Source organism: Megascapheus bottae, chromosome 17 (assembly GCF_031878675.1).
Source record: "Megascapheus bottae isolate mThoBot1 chromosome 17, mThoBot2.hap1, whole genome shotgun sequence".
In the NCBI taxonomy this organism is placed as follows: domain Eukaryota; kingdom Metazoa; phylum Chordata; class Mammalia; order Rodentia; family Geomyidae; genus Megascapheus; species Megascapheus bottae.
The window spans coordinates 8,440,456-8,463,823 of record NC_143525.1 but is presented as its reverse complement, the minus strand read 5'-3'; the positions used below and the strand labels follow the sequence as shown (position 1 = coordinate 8,463,823).

Below are 23,368 nucleotides of genomic sequence, written 5' to 3'. Positions count from 1 at the left end.
GTCATTTTCAGCTGATATCTGATTTTCTTCTCCCTCAGGAAAAAAAAATCAAAGGAATCTAGTAAAAATCGATTTGAACTAGTAAGTTACATAGAGAGCTGACTGAAAGGAAAAATGCCAGCACCATTGCCCATAGCAACCTTGGTAAAGTCTTTTCAGCATTTAAAAACAGAAAAGAAAAATAGCACATTTAATTTAAAAAGGGAGACTTTATTCAAATGAATAAGATCCACAAAATAGCCAGGAATAAACTTAGAGAACATTGAATGTCTGTGTTTAAAAAAAGAAGTACTACAAAATATTATCAAGATAGGCTAAGGAAAACATGAGTGGAATATATCTTATTCCTTAAGGAAAGACATTCTTTAATAAACACAATGATTCCCTAAGTAATTGGTACTTTTAAAATAGTTTCAATCCTGTTGAAACTATTTTGATATTGAAAAAGTGATTCTGAAAATGATCTGATGGAATGAGGACAGACTGTGTGTGTGTGTGTGTGTGTGTGTGTGTGTGTGTGCGCGCGCGCGCGCGCGCACCAATCATGGGACTTGAACTCAGTGACTAGGTGCTATTTCTAAGCAGTTTTGTTCAAGATTTTTGTACTACCACTTGAGCTCCAGTGGTGGATTTTTAGTGGTTAATTAGTGATAAATCTCATAGTCTTTTCTGCTAATGCTATTCTTAGATCTCAGCCTCCAGATTAGCTAGGATTACAGGATTGAGCTACCAGGCACTGGCAGTTGCATTTTAAAGTAAGAGCGTGGATGAATATGGTAGTATCTGCCTGTATTCCAGCTATTTGAGGGTTAGGGGGAAGGGAGATGTAGGAAGATCCTAGGCAGTGGTTGGCTCTGGATAAAAAGCTTGAGATACCATTTGAAAACTAACCAATGTAAAAACTGGGCACGGGTATAGCTCAGGTGATAAAGCACCTGCCTAGCAAAAGTGAGGCCCTGAGCTTAAACTCCATACCAATAGAACAATCAGGACAAATAATATTAAATTGAATTAAATGTCAAAATTGTGATAGGAATAATAAAATATCTGTTATAGGCAAACCTAAAAATACAAAATATGTATGTGGATGTATAGGTATATCTCATATGAATGTATCTGCATACATCATATGTGTACATCAAAGGGCAAAAGACAGAAAACTTGGTAATTCTCTGAAGCAGAAACCATCCCCCTCCCTATCTGGCAGTACTGTGATTGGCCCTTGCTAGGCAGATACTCTACCACTTGAGCCCTACCCACTGCCCTGCATAATTTTCAGTAATAGGCAAAGTTTGGCCTCCACAGGAATCAAAGCCACAAACAAAACAACATGTGTCACTAAAATACTAAGGAAGGAAGGCTAGTGGGTCTTTATTTCTCAGTTGTAAGGGAAGAGCACCTGAGAGTGGTCAGTGGAAGAGAAACCATGCAATAGCAAGGGAAACGTTGGATAGGTTGGCTAGAAACAGACTAGAGAGACGAATACTTACTCCTTCCCTTCTAGCTGTGAATCTTCACTATGTCACTCTGGGGCAGTTTCTGACTCTCCAGCACAAGGAAACCTACAGCAGGGACCTTGAGCATTCATGATTGTAATTGAGCATGTCAAGTATTACAGTAGTGCAAGGCATACAGGATGTATCCAACAATGCTTTTACATAACACTCTCCACGTGCATAATCCCTGATTTCATAATTTGGCTGCAATGTTCTGAAATGTGATATATAGGTGATTAAATGATTGCAACAGCTTTACTTATAATGGCAGGACATTAAAAGTGATAATAAGTTAGGGCCTAATCTAAGAGATGGTAATAAGCCAGATGCTAGTGGTTCACGGCTGTAATCACAAATCCTCAGATCCAAAGGATCATAGTTTGAAGCCAGCCTAGGCAGAGAAGTCCTTGAGACCATCTCCAAATGAACTGGCGAAATACCAGGCTGGAAAAATGGTTCAGTGGTAGGGGACCAGCTGTGAGCAAGCAAGAAAACTAATAACAACAGATGCTGGAGGGGGTGTGGCCAGGAGAGATCACTACTACACTGCTGGTGGGAGTGCAAACTCCTTCAACCACTATGGAAAGCAGTATGGCAGTTCCTCAAAAGGCTGAACATAGAGCTCCCCTGTGACCCAGCAATTCCACTACTTGGCATTTGCCCAATCATCTAGAAACAAAGACATACTAAATCCACTAGCATGCCTATGTTCATTACAGCACTATTTACCATAGCAAAGATATGGAACCAACCTAGATGTCCCTCAGTTGATAAGTGGATCAACAAGATGTGGTATTTGTACACAGTGGAATTCTATGCTGCTGTCAGAAAGAATGACATCGCCCCATTTGTAAGGAAATGGAAAGACTTAGAAAAGATCATATTAAGTAAAGTAAGCAGACCCAAAGGAACATAGGTTCAATGGTTTCCCTCATTTGTCATAATCAGTAGAAACCTTGGGCTCTCCTAGCAGAGATTTGCAATAGAGCAAAACCTAGATACATAAGGCTAAATGAAAGAATCTCTGGGATATAGAAACATAAGCCATATAATGAGTGATTGTTGTTCTTAATGTACTATGTTATCTCTCATCTCTTTTGCTGTCCCTTGGTTATCTCATATTGTTACAGTATCTCACTTTGTTACCTGATATATTGGATGCATTTGTATTTGGTTATTTGAAATTGGATAGGGAAGGGGGAAAACAAGATGAGGGGTGGGGATGGGGGGAGGGAAATGGGGACCAAGACATGTGAAAGGGTATCAATGTATGTGAATTAATACACTTTCTAGTTGGTGAATATAATGTAACCCTTCTATTAATTACAATAAAAAATATATGGAAAAAAAGAGGTAGAGCACCTGCTCTTCCTCTGGTGGCATTAATGCTTGAGTGTCTCATTTTCAAAATGCATGAGGCATGACGTGTTTTGTGGTTGACACTGTGGCTCATACCTATAACCTTGGCATCTCAGGAAGCTGAGCTCTGGAGGATTCTAGTTCTAAGCCAACCTGGACATAAAAGTCTACAAGACTCCATCTCCAAAATAACCAGCAAAAATCTTGGGGCTAGGAGTTTAGCCTAGTGGTAGAGTGCTTGGTAGCATGCATGAAGACCCAGGTTCGACTCCTCAGTACTACATACATAGAAAAAGCTGGAAGTAGTGCTGTGGATCAAGTGGTGGAGCACTAGCCTTGAAAAAGCCCATAGACAGACTCAGGCCTTGTGCTCAAGCCCAGGACTGGCAAAAGAAAATAATAACCAGCAAAAATGTAGATTGGAGAAGTTGTTCCAGGGGTAGAGTGCCAGCCAAGGAAGTGTAGGACTCTGAAATAAAGTAATAGTACTGCCCCAAAAAAGTATTTCAGATTTTCTTTTTCAGATTTTGGAATATTTGCATGTACATAATAAAATATCATGGCACTGCCAAAGTTCTCTCTGTTTTATGCTCACATTACACACATAACTAGTAGATAGTTTTTTTTACAGTACTTTTAAGTATGGTGACATTTTGATTGTGACTCCCTCATATGAGGTCAGATGTGGAATTTTTAATTTGTGGTATTATGTGAGGGTGCAAAAAATGTTTTCCAATTTGGGAGCATTTTGGATTTAAGATTTTCAGACCAAGTTCGTAGCTCCTTAGTTTCAAGTCTGAGGTGGCTGCAACTGTGCCTTTGAGAGTTACCATGGCTGCCAGCTCACAAAAAGAGCCAGAAAATTTTACTGCCTATTGCAACACAAAAGAGAGGAAGTCTAAGCACACTGGTAGCAAGTCTTGTCTGTCCGTTCATGTCTGTCTGTCTGTCTGTCTGTCTGTCTGTCTCTGTGTCCACCTATTTTGTCCAGAATTGATGACTAGCAATCTGAAGACAACGTCCAGGCTCTGGAGAGGGGAGGTCAGGTTTTTCTTGTTCTAATGGCTTAAGAGAAACTTTGAGAGATTCTGAAAACAGCTGAATAACTCCTCCCCAAATCTACAGGGTGGTTTGGGTTCATTGTAAAAGAGTCGATTATGTTCCTACAAAAACAAACAGTTGCTCCAAGCTGGGGTTGTCTTCTATTATTATTTGGTGCTGGGATACTGACTTTTTGAGGAAAGAAGTATTTTAAGTTTGGCTGCAGGGGGTGTGGCTGACTTCAGCTGCAAACAAACTTAAACCCACACGAGCTCTGGGGATTTCTTCTCCGCAGTCTACAGTTCTTTAAGCTGTTAAGGCTTGATAAGTAATATGCCAGGTATTAGCTGGCTGAGCCTCCGAACGAGGCTCAGTGATCTGACTGAATCTCACAGTTAATGAATGCTATCCCTTTATTCATGTGGCTCAGAAAAGACAAATAAAGCAAAGTTTCCTTTTCAGGAGGCTAGCCCTTGCTAAATAATTCCTCTCCTGCCTCCCCTCCCTCCTCTTCTCTATCTCTGCTTCCCTTAACTCTCTCTCCTCTTCATCTCCCTCTCCTTGTCTCTTCTCCATCTTCCCCTCCTTTCCTTCTTCCTCTCCAACTAACCCTTCTCCTCCCCCCCTTTTCTTCCTTCCTCTCCCTTCTCTCCCTGCCCCCGCCAGCCTCTCCTATTCATCAATTTAATGAACACTTTCTTGCCTATGTTACTTTAGGCACCACTAACATGAAGCAGGATAAGCACCATGCTACCAACTCCAGCGGAGCTTGTAAACAGAGACAGCCCCAACAAATATGGCGAATGCAAGACTTATAAATAAACATGAGGCTGAAAGCTGGCCTGAGAGCTCATACAGTAACATATACTCAGGCACCAATGTTCTTCTATTAAAAGGCACAATAGAAATAATACCTAGAATACAAAACCATCTCTGAAACATGGAAGAACACTTAAGGAAAAAAAAGTGTGGAAAAAAATAAAAGAGAAAAATCATATGCACATCATAGAACAACCAGAGTGCCTACGCCTAAATGAAAACAACAGGCAATGGAATATTCAGGTGAGAAAACAAGGTGTAGCTCTCACACTGTAGGGCAAGAGACAGAAAACTGGGAGTCAGGTGCAGAATCTTAGGCAGTCTCATCAGAAGACTGCCCAGAGCCCAAAGAGAGCATTCAGTATAATGCTTGAATGGGAAAATCCTTCTCTGTAAGAATGTGGCTTGTTACCATTACAAATTAAAATTGAGGCAGAAAATAAAATGATAGTGTGTGCCATCTGAGAAATGAACAAAGAAGTGCTTAATTATAAATTCAGCCATCATATTATAAGCAGATAATTTCATATATTATCTACATTGTCATATCGGTTTGCTGGGGCTGCTATTAAAAAAAAAAGTAAAATAAAACAACTGCAGGAAAGCCAGGCATGGTAGACCAGTTGCTTGTGAAGTAGAGAAATGGAGGAGGGTCACAGTTTAGAGCCACCCTGAGCAAAAGTTATCATGAACTCATCTCAACAAACAAACTAGATATGGTAGAACACACGGCAATACCAGTTACATGCAAGATGGAGGTAGGAGGATTGCCAGTAAAGGCCAGCCTGAGGGGGGAAAAATAAACCATGAGATTTTGTCTGAAAAAATAGGGAAAGAAAACAAAAAATGGGCAGCATAGTTCAGGTGGCAGAGTACTTGCCTAGCAAGCACAAGACTAAGTTCAAACCCTAGTACAAAGTAACAAAAACAAACACTACAGATTTATGGGCAGAACACAACACAGGTGTAGTCTTACAGTTTTAAGGCTCTCAAATCTATAATTAGTGTCACCAAACCAAAATAGAGGTACCAGTGGCCGCACCCACTCCAGAGGCTCCTGAGAGTCTCATCTCTGGACTTATGATGGCTGAGATTTAAGAATCATAGTTCCAAGCAAGCCAAGGAAGAAAAGTCAGTGGAACTCTTACCTCCAATAAACCACCCAAAATGGGAAGTAAATGTATGGCTCAAGTAACATAGCACTAGCCTTGAGCAAAAAAATTAAATTAAATTAAAAGTTTAGTGTCAGCGCTCAGGCCTTATGATTAAGCCCCAGGACAAGCATACACACACACACACACACACACACACACACACACACACACACACACACGCACGAGTGTTATTTTTATATCACCTGCTAAATTAACCATGCTATACTAAGAATATTTTGATTGCATTGATTTAAAAAAATGGAGGTTTCATGTGAGGATCATTCAGAAAAGTCCCTCTCCCGGCACACCTGGACTGTCTGCCAATCAAACCAACTGGCTGCTCTCCAGCTGAATTATAATACATATGATTTATCAAAGAAAAGTTCAATTGCAGGAAGTATTTATACTGTATGATTTTTCCCTAAAGATTTCATAGACATATGGAATACATTTCATTCAGACATGAAAAAACATGAAAAGAGAAAGGGATAAAAACCTATTTTATTCTTTTCCTGATAGAAAGTGTTCATTATTTGTTACAGTTACGAATGCAATCCCAGGCAGAAGGAGGCTGAGCAAGAGGCTCTCCAGTTTGATGCTAGAATAGACTCCGTGACAAAACCTTATTTACAAGAAACAAATAAGAGAGTAAAACATTTTTCTTTTTTAAAACTAGAATTATGGAAGCATTTTAGTTCTGGAGTTTGAAGTTGGAGCTTTTCACTGGCTTGTTTTGCTACCCATATCAGCAAAAACATACACACACACACACACACACACACACACACACACACACACACTAGTTAGTATGAGTGATTGAAAACAGAGCCTCATGTTTACTTGACTTGCCTTGCTCAGCTGGTGCTCTACCACTTAAGTCATACCTCTAGCCTGGCATTTTGCTCATTAATTGTCTTGGATGGCTTCAACCCATGTTCATCCACATCTCAACCTCCTGAGTACCTAAGACTCCAAGGCTGAACTACTGGTGACTAAATGCATCCTTTTAAAAAATTACACCAAGCAGTCCACAAGATAGATTCCTTGGGTCACAAACATTAAAAAAAGAAGAAGAAGAATTTAAGTGCTGAGAAAAAGATAATACAAATATATTCTTCAATTTCAAATGAAAATAAGTAAAAATCAATAACAGGAGAGAAAAGAAATACCTCTAAATATTTAGAAATTAAACAAAATCATTCTAAATAATCTACAAATCAAATAGCATGCACAAAACTAAAGTGAAAAGAAAACAACAGATGTAAGACAGAACTCACGCAGAGAAATTTATAACATTAAGTATTTACATAAGAAACGAGAATCCTCACTTGAGTTACCATTGCTTTGGTCTTAAGAAGAACAAAATAAACCCAGGCCTTGGTGGCTCATGTCTATAATCCTGCTACTCAGGGGGCTGAGATCTTAGAACTGTGGTTCAAAGTCAGTCAGGCAGGAAAGTCTGTGAGACGCTTATCTCCACTAAACTCTCCCCAAATTGCAGAAAGTGGAGCTGTAGCTAAAGGGATAAAGCACTAGCCTTGAACAAAAGAAGCTCAGGGGCAGGGCCCAAGCCCTGAGTTCAAGTCCCAGGACCAACAAGTGCCAAAAATAGAAATAAACAAATAAATAAATAAATAAAGCTATAATGAAAAGCAAGGTAAACATAATAAACGTAGAAGCAGACGTAAAAGAAACTGAAAAGAGAAAAAAATAATAGGAGAAACCAAAAGCTAGTTAAAAAAACAACAACCCCACAATCATATGATATAATTTCACTAAGATTGTCAGAATAACAGGATATCACTAATAATCCCACCATTTAAAAAGTGATAGAGAAACTGGATGTGGGATACACTCCTCAATTCTTCTGAGGAGACTGAGGCAGAAAGATGGAAAGTTTGAGGCCAGTTTGGAATGCATGCAATTGTTTCTCAAAAGAAAAATTTAAAAGGACTGAGAATACCGTTGAGTGGTAGAACACATGTCTAAAATGTACAAAGCCTAGGCCCGATCTGCACTATTGCAAATATTGATGATAGCACTACTACTACACTAATAAGAGTAAACACCATTGTATGAATCCTTCCGATGCGCCATGGCAATAGGCCAGTTTCTTTAAATCTATAAATTTCAGGTTGGGTACTATAGCTCATGCTCATAATCCTATGAACTTCCAAAGTGGAGATGAAGAGACTCTAGGTTGAAAGCCACCCTGGACAAAACGTTCACAAGGTTCCATCTCAGTCAATAAAAGCTGTGCAATGCTGATGCCTGTATGGATTCCAGTGCCATGGAAAGTATAAGATCTCAGTCCAGGCATAAGGGTGAGCCTTATTTGAAAAGTGAATTTAAAAAGTGGTAGAGTACCTGCTTAGCAAATGCCTGCAGTTCAAACCCCAGTGGCAGTTCTCCACACACACACCCCGAAAATGAAACCCCACAAGTAATCTAGACTCACTCAAAATGTAATAGACAGCTTAAACAGCCTCATAATTTTTTTCATATATTTTTATTGTAATTAATAGAAGGGTTACATGATATTTGCCAGATAGGTGGTGCATTAATTCCCATACATTGATACTCTTTCACATGTCTTGGTCCCCATTTCCCTCCCCCCCACCCTTACCCCTCATCTTGTTTTCCCCTGTTCCCTATCCAATTTCAAATAACCAAATACAAATATATCCAATATATCAGGTAACAAAGTGAGATACTGTAACAATATGAGATAACCAAGGGACAGCAAAAGAGATGAGAGATAACATAGTACCTTAAGAACAACAATCATTCATTATATGGCTTATGCTTCTATATCCTAGAGATCCCTTCATTTAGCATCCTACTATATGGCCTTTTGTATCAAGGTTTTGCTCTATTGCAAATTTCTGCTAGGAGAGCTCAAGGTTTCTACTGATTATGACAAATGAGGGAAACCATTGAGCCTAAGTTCCTTTGAGTCTGGCTTACTTCACTTAATATGATCTTTTCTAAGTCTTTCCATTTCCTAACAAATGGGGCAATGTCATTCTTTCTGACAGCAGCATAGAATTCCATTGTGTACAAATACCACATCTTATTGATCCACTTATCAACTGAGGGACATCTAGGTTGGTTCCATATCTTTGCTATGGTAAATAGTGCTGCAATGAACATTGTTGTGCTGGTGGATTTAGTATGTCCTTGTTTCTGGATGATTGGGCAAATGCCAAGTAGTGGAATTGCTGGGTCATAGAGGAGCTCTATGTTTAGTCTTTTGAGGAACCGCCATACTGCTTTCCATAGTGGTTGAACGAGTTTGTGCTCCCACCAACAGTGTAGTAGTGATCCCTCCTGGCCACATCTTCTCCAGCATCTGTTGTTATTAGTTTTCTTGATCCTGGCCATTCTAACTGGAGTGAGGTGGAATCTTAGAGTTGTTTTGATTTGCATTTCTTTTATGACCAGAGATGTTGAACATTTCTTCATGTGTCCATAGGCCATTTTTGTTTCTTCTTCAGAGAAGACTCTCTTTAAGTCTTTGGCCCATCTTTTAATGGGATGGTTGTTACTTTGGAGATTAGCTTTGGAGTGATTCAATTTTTTGAGCTGTTGATATATTTTAGATATGAGGCCTTTGTCCATTGTTTGGTTGGTGAAGATCTTCTCCCACTCTGTAGGCTTCCTAATTAATTTACTAGCTATGTCCTTTGCCATACAAAAGCTCCACAGTTTAATGCAGTCCCACATATCCAGCCTTTCTCTGATTTGTTGTGATTCTTAGTTCTTATTAAGAAAGTTTCGACCTGTGCCAAGGAGGTCTAGTGTATCTCCTTTTCCTTCTTGTAAAGTTTTCAGAGTGTCGGCTTTTACCTCCAGGTCTTTGATCCATTTGGAGTTAATTCTAGTGCAGGGTGACAAAGAAGGATCCAACTTTAATTTTCTGCATGTGCTTAACCAGTTCTTCCAGCACCACTTGTTGAAGAGGCTATCTTTCTTCCATTTTATTGTTTTGGCTCCCTTGTCAAAGATTCGGTGGCCATAGGTCTGGGGTTTAATATCTGGGTCTTCAGTTCTATTCCATTGGTCTTCAGGCCTGTTCTTGTGCCAAGCTGTTTTGATAATTATTGCTCTGTAATAGAGTCTAAAGTTTGGTATTGAAATTCCTCCTGCGCTGTTCTTTCTGCTAAGAAGTGTTTTTGCTATATGGGGTCTTTTATTATTCCATATGAAATTTTGGATTGCCTCTTCTATTTCTTTAAAGAATGCCATTGAGATATTTATGGGTATTGCGTTGAATTTGTAGAAAGCCCTTGGCAAGATTGTCATTTTCACGATACTGATTCTTCCAATCCAGGAGCATGGGGGGTTTTTCCATTTCCTTAGTTCTGCTTTAATTTCCTTTTTCAGGGTTTTAAAGTTTTCATCAAAAAGGTCCTTTACATTCTTAGTTAAGGTAATTCCTTGGTACTTTATTTTCTTTGATACAGCCTCATAATTTTTTTTGCCAGTCCTGGGCTTGAGCTTAGGGCCTGAGCACTGTCCTTGGACTTTCTCAAGGCCAAAGCTTTAGTACTTGTACCATTTCTGGCTTTTTTCTATGTATGTGGTACCAAGGAATTGAACCTGGGTCTTCGTGCATGCTAGGCAAGCACTCTACCACTAGGCCAAACTCCCAGCCTCCAGTCTCATAACTTTTAAGAAAGTTGAACTTACAGTTAGAAACTTGCTGAAAAGTAAAAGTTCTTCAGGCCCAGATGATTTCACTGTGAAATGCTACCACACATTTTCTAAAGAAATAACAGCAGAACTATTCAACATAGCACAAGATAGGAAATCAGATGCCCCTCAATGGAGGAACAGATAAGAAGATGTGATATATAAATATATATGTGTATATATATAAATGGAATTTTATTTATCCATTAGAAAGAATGATATTGTATCATTTGTAAAGAAGTAGAAAAATGTTAAGTGAAGTAAGTCAGGACCACTGAGACAAATTATTCATGTTTTTCTCATATGTGGTAAATAGCTTTAAAACTCTTAAGTAAATATGTTGGATGGTATGTAAGTTTATACAAATGTTTTAACTGAAATACAGTTAGATTCAAGGAAGATCCCAAATGATGTGATTCCTTGGAAAGCCAAAATTAAAGTTCAGCAAAATTAAACATGAGGAAGCAGGTACTCAAAAAGGATGGACTGAGATCAAAGGAAAAAGAGTTGACAATGCAGAGAAATGGGGGGAAATGCAGGCAAGAATCTAATGTATATCCTACAAAATTAAGAAGAGGGAGGAAAGAGTGGGTAGGAGAGCTATGAGTGAGAATGTCCAAAGAAGTGGTTGATTGAGATGCAATGTATTCATAAACTGCTTTGTTAAATTGTAACTTTGTTACGGGTATACTACTTACAGGTAATAATAAAAAATATCAGATAGCTAGTTTTATTATTTCTTTTTTTTCTTATTTTTTTTTTAAATTTGTTGGTCATGGCCCTTGAACTCTGGGCCTGGACACTGACTCTGAGCTCTTCAGCACAAGGCTAGTGCTCTACCACTTTGAGCCACAGCACCACTTCCAACAGCTATTTTTATATTAGCTCTCCTGAAAATGAGAAAAAAGAAGAAACACTTCCCATTTGAATTTATGAAGTCAGCCTTAGATAAGAGAAATCAAGAATAAAAGAAAGGAAGGGAGGGAGCGAGAGTGGTAAAAGAGGGAAGGATGTATCCAGTAATGTCCTACATTAGTATAGACACAAAAATACCAATTTTTTAATAAGGCAAATTTTTTCCAACAATGTGTAAAAAGGCTGACAACTACATAGATTGAAGGCTATTCCAAAAATCAATGTAATTCATCAAAAAACAGTGGCCTCAAGAAACAACCGCATGACCATATCAACTGATGCAGGAAACCATTTGGCAAAATTCAGCATCCATTCATGATCCATCCTGTGAGCAAAGTACAAATAGAAGAGAATGTCCTTAGTTTAATAAAGAGCATCTAAAAATACTCCAACAAGGAGCACCAAAATGAATAAAGAAACGCTTGGTACTTCCCCCAGACTGCTTGGAGGAAGAAAGCGCTGGCCTCACCACTTCCATTATCAGGCCATACCTACCCAGTGCAACAGAAAACACCAACAAGATCTGGGAACCAATGGCTCATTCTTGTAAAACCTAGCTACACAAGAGGTTGAGCTCGGAAGGATCAATGTTCAAAGCCAGGGTGGAAAAGTCCTGGTGACTCAATCTTCATTTAACCTGCAAAATGCCAGGGTGGAGAAATGGCTCAGGTAATAGAGCATCAGGCAGAGAAAGAAAGTTCAAGTTACTTCAAAGAATCTGGATTTAAGCCCCAGGACAGGCAAAACTAACAACTGCTAGCAACTACCGAACAAACAAAAATATCAAACATGAAATACATAAATGTTACATGAAATGGCTTAAATTATGAGAAAGGTAAACTTAACTGGTCAATGGAGAAAATGATTCTGCCTGAAAAGAAAACAGAAAACTAAAACTAGGCTTATGAATGGGCTCTGAATATTGCTTTTGTTGTGGAAGGAATTTTTTGGTCAGGTATTGCATATTTAAGAGAAGACTGACAGAACTTAACAATAAAAGGGATGATTTCACCTGACAATTCAAGAAACCTAATAAAAATCCTTCCATGAAGTGAAATCTAAAGTGCCAAAGAACCAAAGCATTTTGAAAGTTCTATAAAATGAGAAAGCAACTTAAAAATTGCTTTCTAAAATTCAAGGTAAAGAACACAACGAAAGGTTTAAGAAATCTTGCTAATGCTAACCAAAAAATAAAGTGCTCACCCATGTTTAGGGGCTTATATTTTCTACTTTGCTCTAAGTCTTTTTCCAGTGTAATGCCATAGTAACTGTGGTGTTATGCTTTGCTGTTTAAATAAACTCAGAAGTTCTATTTTGGATAGAAAAAACAATAATGGAGTACAAACTCAGGCTTATCTATGTTTCTCATGTAAATATGCTTCGAGGATGCTCAGCTCTTGGCATGGTGGCTGGTGAATGTGGTGGTTCTCTCTTTTATTTTTCTGGATGGAATTCTGGCTGAGTGGAGACTGTGGGAGGTTAGGAATTATCCGACCTCTTTGGATTTCAGCATCATGCAAAGCTGCACTGCAGCTCTTACCAGTAAGGCCAGTTTCTTGGGTTGTAAGAGGGGTTCATTCATAAGGAAGGTTTGTAAGATGCCTAGAATGGTTCTTGGGGTGAAGTAAGAACACACATTGGCTCCCCTTAATTCCACTGTTATCTAACACCTATGATATATTTTCTAAATGAAAGACACCATTCCCTAAGGGTAGGGTAAGAGAACCAACGATTATACAATGAAAAGCTATATGTCAATCATAGTCACACATATTGCTTTCTTTCGGGCTGCATCTGACTACACAGAGAAATTAGCACATAGAAATATTAGAGGAAGAAATATAGAGAAACCATGCATCGGCTTCTACTTGAAGGAAGAAATTGAATTGCCTCATTCCTGAAACCTCCCAATTCTGTCACTTTACTGTGCTAGGGCTATGAATTTAAAGATTTGTATTGGAAGCCACCCACAGGCCAGATTCACTGGGACTGAACGATGGATTTTAAGGAGTTTTGAGAATCATCACTGCAGTAAACCACAGGAGGTTAAAAAAATGCTGCTTTGGGGTGTGCAAAAAAAAAATAAGGCAGGTGGTGGTGGTTTCTGTAATCTTTGCAGCTCCAGAATTCGAGATCCAGTGGACAATAGTTAGAAGCCAGAGAAGTTTCTAAAATAACTAGCAAAAAGCAGATGCTAAAGAAATGGCCCATGCAGTAGTACACTAGCTAGGCTAACAGGCCAAGAGTGAGTTCAAAGAAAAATGGATCAAGAGTGCAAGCCCCTGTTGAAAGAATTGGACAATGTGACTTTTACTGTGCTTTTAAGGGACTCTATTCTTTGGGGTACCTCAGTCAAAATGTAGTGATTACTACTTCATAGATTCTTTTTTCCTCTTTAAAAATGTCAGGGTGATGTATAGAAGAGTTACAGTTACATTTGTCAGGAGTGGGTACATTACTTCTTGAACATTGATACCCCTTCTCATGTTTTTCTCCCATTTTCTCCCCACCCCCTCCCAATAATCTTGTTTTTCCCCTTTCCTTCCCCATTTTAAATAAATTAATGTATATACAATATACCAGATACCAAAGTCAGATACATCATAGATTCTTGTATATCCTTTGGATAAAAATGAAAAGAAGTAACATTTATTTAGAGACACAGAGTTTAGGGAGATCCGGAATTCTTGTTCTAAATTGGAGTCTCTCCATACGAAGTGAGTTTATAATTGAAAAATAATTTCTTGGAGCATCATGCTAGAAGTGAGTTGAATTCAACAGAAATCTGCTGGTTTTGTGAATAGTAAGACTGACTCCCTATCTGCCCCTAGTCAAATTAACCAGATTCAATTATATAATGGATATTGCCGATGTCACTGAATGCTTTCTCTGACATGATATCCAGGCAGAATTTTTTTAACTGATGATGAGGTTGATAAACACATAACAAAAGCAGCTCTTCTTCACTGAGCTATTACTATTATCATTTCCCCTCATAAAGTATTTCTTAACTCTACTTAGGAAGTAAGAGCCTCTCAGACTTGTCTGCTGGATTCAAATCAGAATCCACAGAACTCAGCTTCGTGAGTAGCTAGAATTATAACTGTGAACCACCAGTTGGTTTGATAAAGCCCTAACAACTTAGCTAAAATGAATTCAGGAAGGCTAAAATGAATTTCTCACTGGTTTAGTACTTTGGAATAGAACTAAGATTATTCCAACTTGTGACTATCCCAAGCCTTTGTGCTTCCTGAAAGCTTTATGCACATATTTTATCTTTCCTTCCCAGAAGCTGAAGTTTCTCTGTCTCCATTGGTTTCTCTCTGTGAATTTCTTCCTTTCTAGTTTGCATCTGAAGATTCAGATTTCAGAAGTTTTCTCTTTAGAAGGGGAGCTAAGCCTCATAGACATGGAAAAGGAATGAGAGTCACTGAGTTTTATCTTTGCAATATTGGAGATGATATGACACGGGCTAATACTCTTGCACAAATTCTAGGATATTGACGGCTTTCCTACTGACAGAGCTGGGGTGATATCATCGATACATCTATACCTATATTTGCATCTTTATCTATATCTAACTTTTTTTTCTGTTTTGCAAATTGGGCCTCTGTAACTCAGTCCAAACAGGGGAAAATAGATGATTGTACCCATGTTGTCTTTGAGATCTAAGTCATGTGTTTCAAAATAGAGGATGGAATTAGAGCCAGCTGGTAGTGATATTCCGATCTTGACCTGGACAGAAAGAGGTTGAGAATCCACCAGCTAATCTGCTGCTTGTTCAGGACACTAGGCTGTGTTTCCCTCACAGGATGACATGAACACTACAGAAATTTTGCTTTAAAAAAAAAATTCATTAGTAACCACAAACCACACTGTCCTGGTATTTTGAATACAGCATTTATAAATTGAAAAAAAAATAGAAAAACAGTACGGAATGTGCCATATTTCTAGTTCGTTGTTCCATGTCCATAAAAACATTTTTCTCCCCAAAGGAAAATTCTCCATTCTTCAAGGTAGAATGATATTATTCTTTGCAATTTATCTAGGAGGATAAAAATAAAGCTCTTGGGGTTCCTCAACTGCTGTAGTCATCTCTTCCATGATATGGGGTTGTTCCCCGATTCTCACTGCTAACTGAGATCTGAATAGGCAACCGCGCATTCTCCATCACCTGTTCTGAGGCCAAATTGAATCCTCCCCCGGAAGAGATAGCTGACAGGCTAACCTCCAGTACCTGGAAATATGACCTTATATGGGAATAGATTCTTTGGAGATTTAATCAAGTTAAGATGAGGTTGCTGGAGTGGGCCCTGATCCAAGGAGAAAATGGGCAAGTGAAGATCCAGGAGAGAACGCCATGTGAAGATGGAGGCAGAGATTGGAGTGATATGTCTACAAGCCAAAGAACACCGAAGATTACTGGCCATCACCAAAAGCCCGAGAAAGGCACCCTCCGAATCTTCCCTCTGAAGAAATCAATGCAGAGACACTGGTGTCAAGATTTTTGGCTTCCTGACAGCTAGTGAATAAATTGCTTTTCCCCAGCCACCCAGTTTGTGGTAAAAACATTCCTGCAAACCTAGGAAACAAATGCACTACCTTCACAGAAAGTGTCCACAAAAGAACTCTGTGTAATATTGCACATAAAATTTAACAAAAAAACACACTTAACCTGACAACTGCTGTAAATATGAAAATTATTATCACATGAAGGATAGGAGATGTGATGAGTGGGGGTGGGTGAGTTGGTGAGGCTACTTTTGATGGGAGAAAGATTTATCACAGAGTAGTTGTGTTGGCCTTCAGAAGGGATGTAAGAAACGGTTGTATCCGGCGGCAGTGGCAGCGGCGGGCAAGCCGAGGCCAGCCAGCTGAAAGCAGCCCCTGATACGTAATTGTACAGCCCCAGAGCTAAGAATAGTTCTTACATTTTTTTTAAAGGATTCTTGAATGTGGGCCCATCTCTGGACCTTCCATCTAGAGGAGGTCTCCAGAGCCTTAGAGGATGTTAGAACCACTAGATAGAAGGACACTAGGTCCCCAAAAGACTGTGTGGGGTAAACTGTTCACCTCTCAATTGAGAAATAGATCAGTCATGGGGAGGCTCCGTACCCACAAGTGAGAGGATGGCAGAGGAAATACTCTTTCACGATTACCACTTTATCCTAATAGATGCCCCTCCTCTTTCTAAGCCAGATCCTAATCCTAATTCAACCAGGAGAATATGCAATAGAGGTCAAAAGGATTTACCAAAAAGAATTCCCCCAAATTTACCATAAAATCCTTTACAGAATATACTTGCGACTCCTAAGCCAGGGAATGACTCACTAATTTTGTGGTTTTCTTTTCTTTTTTTTTCTTTTTTTCTTGGTTCACAGAGTCTAGGGTTTTACCATGCCAAGTTTTCTTTCTTTCTTTCTTCTTTCTTTCTTTCTTTCTTTCTTTCTTTCTTTCTTTCTTTCTTTCTTTCTTTCTCTCTCTTTCTCTCTCTCTCTCTCTCCCTCCCTCCCTCCCTCCCTCCCTCCCTCCCTCCCTCTCTCCCTCCCTCCCTCTCTCTCTCTCTCTCTCTCTCTCCTCTCTCTCTCTCTCTCTCTCTCTCTCTCTCTCTCTCTCTCTCTCTCTCTCTCTCTCTCTCTCTCTTTCTTTCACCAGTCCTGGGCTTGAGCTCAGGGCCTGAGCGCTGTCCTTGGACTTCCTCAAGGCTAGAGCTCTACCACTTGAACCTCAGCACCATTTCCGGCTTTTTTTCTATGTACGTGGTACCTGGGTCTTCATGCATGCTAGGCAAGCACTCTACCACTGGGCCAAACTCCAGAACCCAACCAAGCATTCGTTCTTATCACAGAGCTACATCTCTAGCCCTAGTCTCGTGATTTATAATATTATCATCATCATCTTATTTAATTTTGTAAGAGAAGGAAAAGGTATAGGAGGAGAAAGAAGAAGGAAGAGAAGGAGGAGGACAAAGAGGAGGAGGGAAGACAAGACAAGGAGGAAGAGAGGGAAAAGAAGAAAAAGAGAAGTAGAAAGAAGAAAATAGACAATAAGGACAAGGAGAAGAAGGGGGACAAAGAGGAGAAAGAAGAAGAGAGAAAGAGTGAGAAAAGTATAAAAGGGGAAGAATAAAGAAGAAAAGGCAATGAAGGAGAAAGAGGTGGAGTAGGAAAGCTGCTTTCCTGGCTAAAGGATGCAGTCTAGAAAACTCTCACTCAAGCCAAGCACTCCCATCACGCCTGTAATCCTAGCTACTCAGGAGGCTGAGATCTGAGGATCACGGTTTGAAGCCAGCTCAGGTTTTCCTGTGAGACTCTTACCTCATATGAACAATTATTATATATAACAATTATATATAATAATTTTATATATAGCAGAGCTGTGGCTCAGGTGGTAGAATCCTAGCTTTCAGTCAGAAAGCTCAAGGACAGTCCCCAGGCCCTGAGTTCAAGCCCTAGGACTGGCACACAAATACACACACACACACATACACACACACGCACGCACGCACACGCGCACGCACGCACACACACACAAGCACATACGCATGCGTGCACTCCCACTCAAACAACTCAGTAGCCCTCATGTGATAGAGCTCTAGGGCCCTCTGAATAACTCACTATTGTGATACTACCACCACCAATGGAGTGCTTACAGTGCAGAACAACTCCTACATTCTCCTGAATTTCATTTTCAGAATAATCTTATGAGACAAGTGCTACTCTGATTTCTCTACATAAGGGGATTGACATTTAGAAATATTAAATAAACTGCTCTACATCTGAAAAAGAGCAAATTCCAACTGGAGGTTCTCTTGGCTCCCAATCCTGGCCTATCCCTCACAGATCTACCTAAAGGAAGCTGCTCTTCTCTGGCTCCACCTTCCATGGAGGGCCCTAAGGGTCAGAGAAGGTAAGGAATGCATCTAGAGCTAGGAGCTAGTTAGCTCTTGATTCAGTGTGGAACCCTGGGCCCCAGATTTCTGATGGAATCCTCTTTCTAGTGCTCTATTTGGATTCCGTGGTCCTGGCTGGATGTGGCTTGAGACGTTGGCTAGGCCGGCTGTGGGGTAGAAGGGCTATAAATGGTGTCGTGTCAGGTCCTCATGTGTCTCCCTTCAATGCAAAATGAGATTTGTGCAACAAAGGGGCCCAGGGTCTATTTTTCCATGTCACTTAACTACCGTTCCCGCTTGAAGAAATGGATTCTCTTTCACCCAAAGCCCAACCTGGCCTCCTGTCTCTGGAGAAAGGATTCAATGCACTCTTTTTTTTCTAGCAACTGGAGGCAGTGGTCGTCTGGATGGGTTCTTCAATTGGACACGTCCAGCATCTCTTTTTTTTTTTTTTTTTTTTTGCAGCTCTTCTTCTTGTCATGTAGCCTGCCTCTCTCTGGCAGCATCACATCTGCCTTGACTGGTGATGATGGAGTCCTTCTCAACCCCCACCCCATCAGCACCCATTTATCCAGATCTGATCTGAAGATCCCATTTCCAGAAAATGCAGCCTGGCCCAGTACTTGATACCCATAGCGTGTGAAATGCCAAACTTCTCACCTTTGCTGCCTGGGATGTGTCACCCACACTCACCAAAGCATAGCTGCCAGGGGCTTTAAGTTAATGGTTTACAGGACAGAAATGCACAGTAGTGGAGATAATAATCACATCATTTAATTTATCAAGTCCTTGTCCTGCATGGGACTTGATGCGCTATGTACTATTAGAGCCCCTGTTTCATAGATGGGGACACTGAAGCACACACAAGTTGACCAACTTGTTGAAGGATACAGAGACAGGAAACACGGAGCCTGCCTTTGAACATTTGTATAGATAGCGGTTACCGCTGTAGGCTGTCTGACAGGCATTTTTTTTTTGTGGTGAGGAATTCTGGTGACATAAGTACCTATATGTTTCTTCTGGTATTTCTTCTGTATCCCCCCCCTCTCTCTCTCCTTCCCTCCCTCCCTCCCCATTAAGCAGTATGTCCTTCTGTAAAGTTTCAGAGAAGGCAAAGCTAAGAGAACACAAGATAACAGTTGAATCCTATTTTTAGCTTTTGAGTCCCAAATCCCAGGTTCTGGTCATCTACCAAAGATTTGAAAGATTAGATTAAAAAGCTGGAAACTTCCCCCCCCAACACACACACAACACACACACACACACACACACACACACACACACACACACACAAAGAAGAGATCCAGAGAAGTGAAGAAAACTCACTTGATAGTAGAGTCCCCCAGGAAGGAACACTAAGCCCCTACTAAGCACCTACCCTCCCCCCCACCCCGCCGGGTGGAAAAGAGACAGTGCCAATGGAAGAGACAGCCTCTTCAATAACAGAGCCATCCTAGGTGTCTCTGAGAGAGTTCAGATTAAATGAAAGCATCCTCATTTGACTGAGGTTATTACATCTCTATGACTAAACCAAAGTGAAACTCAACACAGAGGTAAGTAGAATTACAGGAAAGCAAAGGAACCTGTATTTCTTACGGAGAAAAATGTAGGGCTCACCTGTACTTTATCCCTACATCCACTATGTCTAGTCTATACAATAATTTGAGGGTCATTTTTATTAACCGCCCCCGTGATAACATTTGATTATAGAGTGGAAAAATTTCCTTGTCCAGTGAGTTCAGCTGGTTGATAGAAGAAAAAGTACTTCAGGAAACAAGTGGAAAATAAACAGTGTAGGAAAAAGAAAAGTAGTGAATGATACTATTAGAAGCCTAGTCCCCAAGTAATATTCTTTTAAAGCACTTTCTCCTTTCCTCCCATGAAAGTGAGCATTTGGCTTAGAAGTTACTCACATTTTGTTTCGTGGGATCATTATTTCCTTGATCTCTTTTCCTGAAGCTTTCATTTGAGACCGGTCATTGTGAAAATGGAGCCAACCTCCACCGAAGGGCAGATTCAACTGTATTGTTACTAGGAGGGGAAAAAAAAGAAGGAAAAGAAAAGAAAAGAAAAACACACTAAATTGCATGTGAATTAGAGTGCTCGCATGGAAATTATGCTTTGTGACAAATAGGTTATGAATGGCTGCTCGTAAAACCAAGTCAGTATGTATGCTATCACCGCATTCAATTATTTTAACCTGCTGTGAACTTGCTTGCGATAAATCATGGGAAAACTGAAGAGAACTATCTTTAGTCCCTGTGCTGTTTCACTGGCTCGAGTCATTCACGGCTCTAAAAATACCATTTATATCATCGAATTCCTGACGTTCCTTTGGTGCTTACATTCTGATTTAAGTGGCATTAAGGCTAGGGTGATTAAACTGAGAAGTCCAAGGCTACTGACCGGTGCCTTCCTGCCCCCCGCCCCCCAACTCTCCCGAGTTAGCTGCCTCTTTGGAAGATGGTTGTTTTAAAATCAGGCTCACAGTCTGAAAATGGATCGCTCAATGACAGCCCAAGGGACATTTCTAGAGGTATTAGCTGGAGGTACTCATCATATACAATTTAGAATATGTGGAGATGACAACATAAGCATTAGCTTGTTGTTCCAGAGTCCAGCACACCTTGGGACTGAGAGGGTTAAAACAGGGGAGTCTCCTCCGGGACAAATAATAGGGACACGGGTTTAACTTTCCTTCTTCACATTTATAGGGACCACACCTCCTAATCTTCTTCTTCAGAAACTCTCTAAATAGAAGAAGTGTGTCCCATGGCTTATTTCTCCCATGGACTTTCATAAAAGTTGTTGCTGCTTTTGTATGTGGCTTATGGGAATGTCAGGTTAGGTTCCAGCATGTTCTTTTTGTAAATAAAAGGGTAGCAGACTTGAAACATGAAGTTAGAGTTATTAAAAAAAATACCAGTCCGAAAGTTTCAGCAAAATAGAACACAAGGAAGAGAGTATTCAAACAGGATGGGGTAAGGTGGGGGGGTACGTGGTAGACAAATGTGGAAGGGAAGAAGAGAAGAATGCAGTCAGAAATCCAATGTATATTGACCAAATTAAGAAACATGAGGGAAAGGGTGGGTAGGGGAGGGATCACATGTCAAAAGGGGTGATGTTGAGCAAGATGTATTGTATGCATAAACAGCTTGATTACTAGCATCCCCTTTGTGTCACAAAAGATATATATTTATATATTTTAATTTAAAAAAAAACAAAGAGATAACTCCATTGGAAATGAGTTACAACGTTCTGAGAATCACCTCAGTATAGACCACACTGTGCCCATTTCCTCCATCTGGAAAATTAGGCAGTGGGATCAGATTGACAATTCCCCACCCAGGCCAAAAAGAAACTAGCATCCCCTGAAGAACATTCCAGCATCCTGTGCATTCTAAGAAATTTCATTTAATGAGTCTGGGTTGGGCCTTCCCAGGTGACTCTATACACAGAGAACTGTTAGACTGTAGCTTTACTGGGGACTGCACCAATTTTCAAGCAGCAAATGTGAACCTCTGCATTGCACACAGATAATCCACCGCTGTTGACATCTGCCTGTTACTAGTGGAAATGTTCAGATATGAAGTGTCCCAGGATGCTTGGTCGCTGTTTTCTACTGAGAGGCAAATGGGTAGTAAAAGCATTTCCTTCTAGGAGTACAGACTGCACACTCAGGGAAGGGGAAGGGGGTTTGCATGTAGGGCTGGAAATAAATTGACAGGGATGCTAACCCTGGTTGGTTATAGGACTTGAACCTCGGTCCTGGGCACTGTCCCTGAGCTCTTCAGCGCAAGGCTAGCACTCTTCTACTTGAGTCACAGGGTCATTTCTGGTTTTCTGGTGGTTAACTGGAGATAAGAGTATCAGGAACTTTCAACTGTGATCCTCAGATCTCAGCTTCCTGAGTATCTAGTATTACAGGCATGAGCCACTGGTACCTGGCTTGACCTCAATATTTTTATGATGCACTTAAATAGTATATGCATATACCATGCCATATATTATGTATACAATACAATGTGCATATATAATATATGCAATACATAATGTACACAGCATACATAGCATATATACATATTACAAAGTATGTTATACTACACAATTATAACACTCTATTATAATGTACATATGATGTATTTTATATAACATCTATAGTTTTATATGCTTTATATATAAAGCATTATATGTGTGTATGCATGCACACATATATGTGTTTATATATGTACATTGATGCATATAAATATATTTATGTATATATGTACGTATTTTTTTCTACTAGTCTATGTCTTGTGCTGACCAGGCTCATTTTGGAAGTAATCCTAGGTCCTTTTTTGTTGTGGTAGTTAAAACTTTATTCTGTCATTGATACACTTTTCAGGATCCTGCTGGGACCTAAGTGACTTGAGGAACAATTATGGATGTCAAAATATTATTAATGATAAAAATTCTCCTCACCAGCTGTGTCCCAGGGATTTCTGGGGTTGATTAGTGGCTGTTCAGTGCTTGACGACTTGACTGGTCTTCAATGCTTTCTCGGTTTTCCTGATAGGGACCATAAGCACGTTGTGTTCTCTTTCCCAGCTGGCAACTCAACAAAGGCCAGCAATAAAAATCTCCACTTGTGTAATAAACTGTTGTCCAATCTACTGCTTATGAACAAGGTCCCTGAAAATGTGCAACCTTTCTGCACATTAAACACAAAACAGATGGAGGTTTGAAAATAACTTTCTTCTTCAAGGGAGGGGAAAGTCAAAGACAGGAAAACAAAACTCAGAGTCCTAACTTACAAACCCAAAAGGCTGGGCTCCCCAGACTCAGCTGTGCAAGCAGCCATAGCCCTTTAGAGATGCTGCATACCTTGTCTGCCCTGTAGCACTGGGATTTAAGGAACTGGTGTATGTATAGTCATTCATTCAAACTGACTAATCCGCCCTTTGTTAGTCAGGTACATGGAGCAAGGAAAGAATTCCCTTTGCTTTGATTGTGGTTTA

General features: G+C 39.9%; 1 long non-coding RNA gene across 2 annotated transcripts in view; it reads right to left on the bottom strand.

Moving 5' to 3' along the window:
• LOC150050935 (uncharacterized) overlaps nucleotides 1-23,368 on the bottom strand; it is a 37,108-nt gene that overhangs the window by 2,302 nt on the left and 11,438 nt on the right. For both annotated transcript variants that reach the window (XR_016538396.1, XR_016538395.1), the window contains exon 2: nucleotides 20,285-20,402. This is a non-coding gene — a long non-coding RNA (uncharacterized LOC150050935). The remainder of the gene's footprint in view (nucleotides 1-20,284; nucleotides 20,403-23,368) is intronic.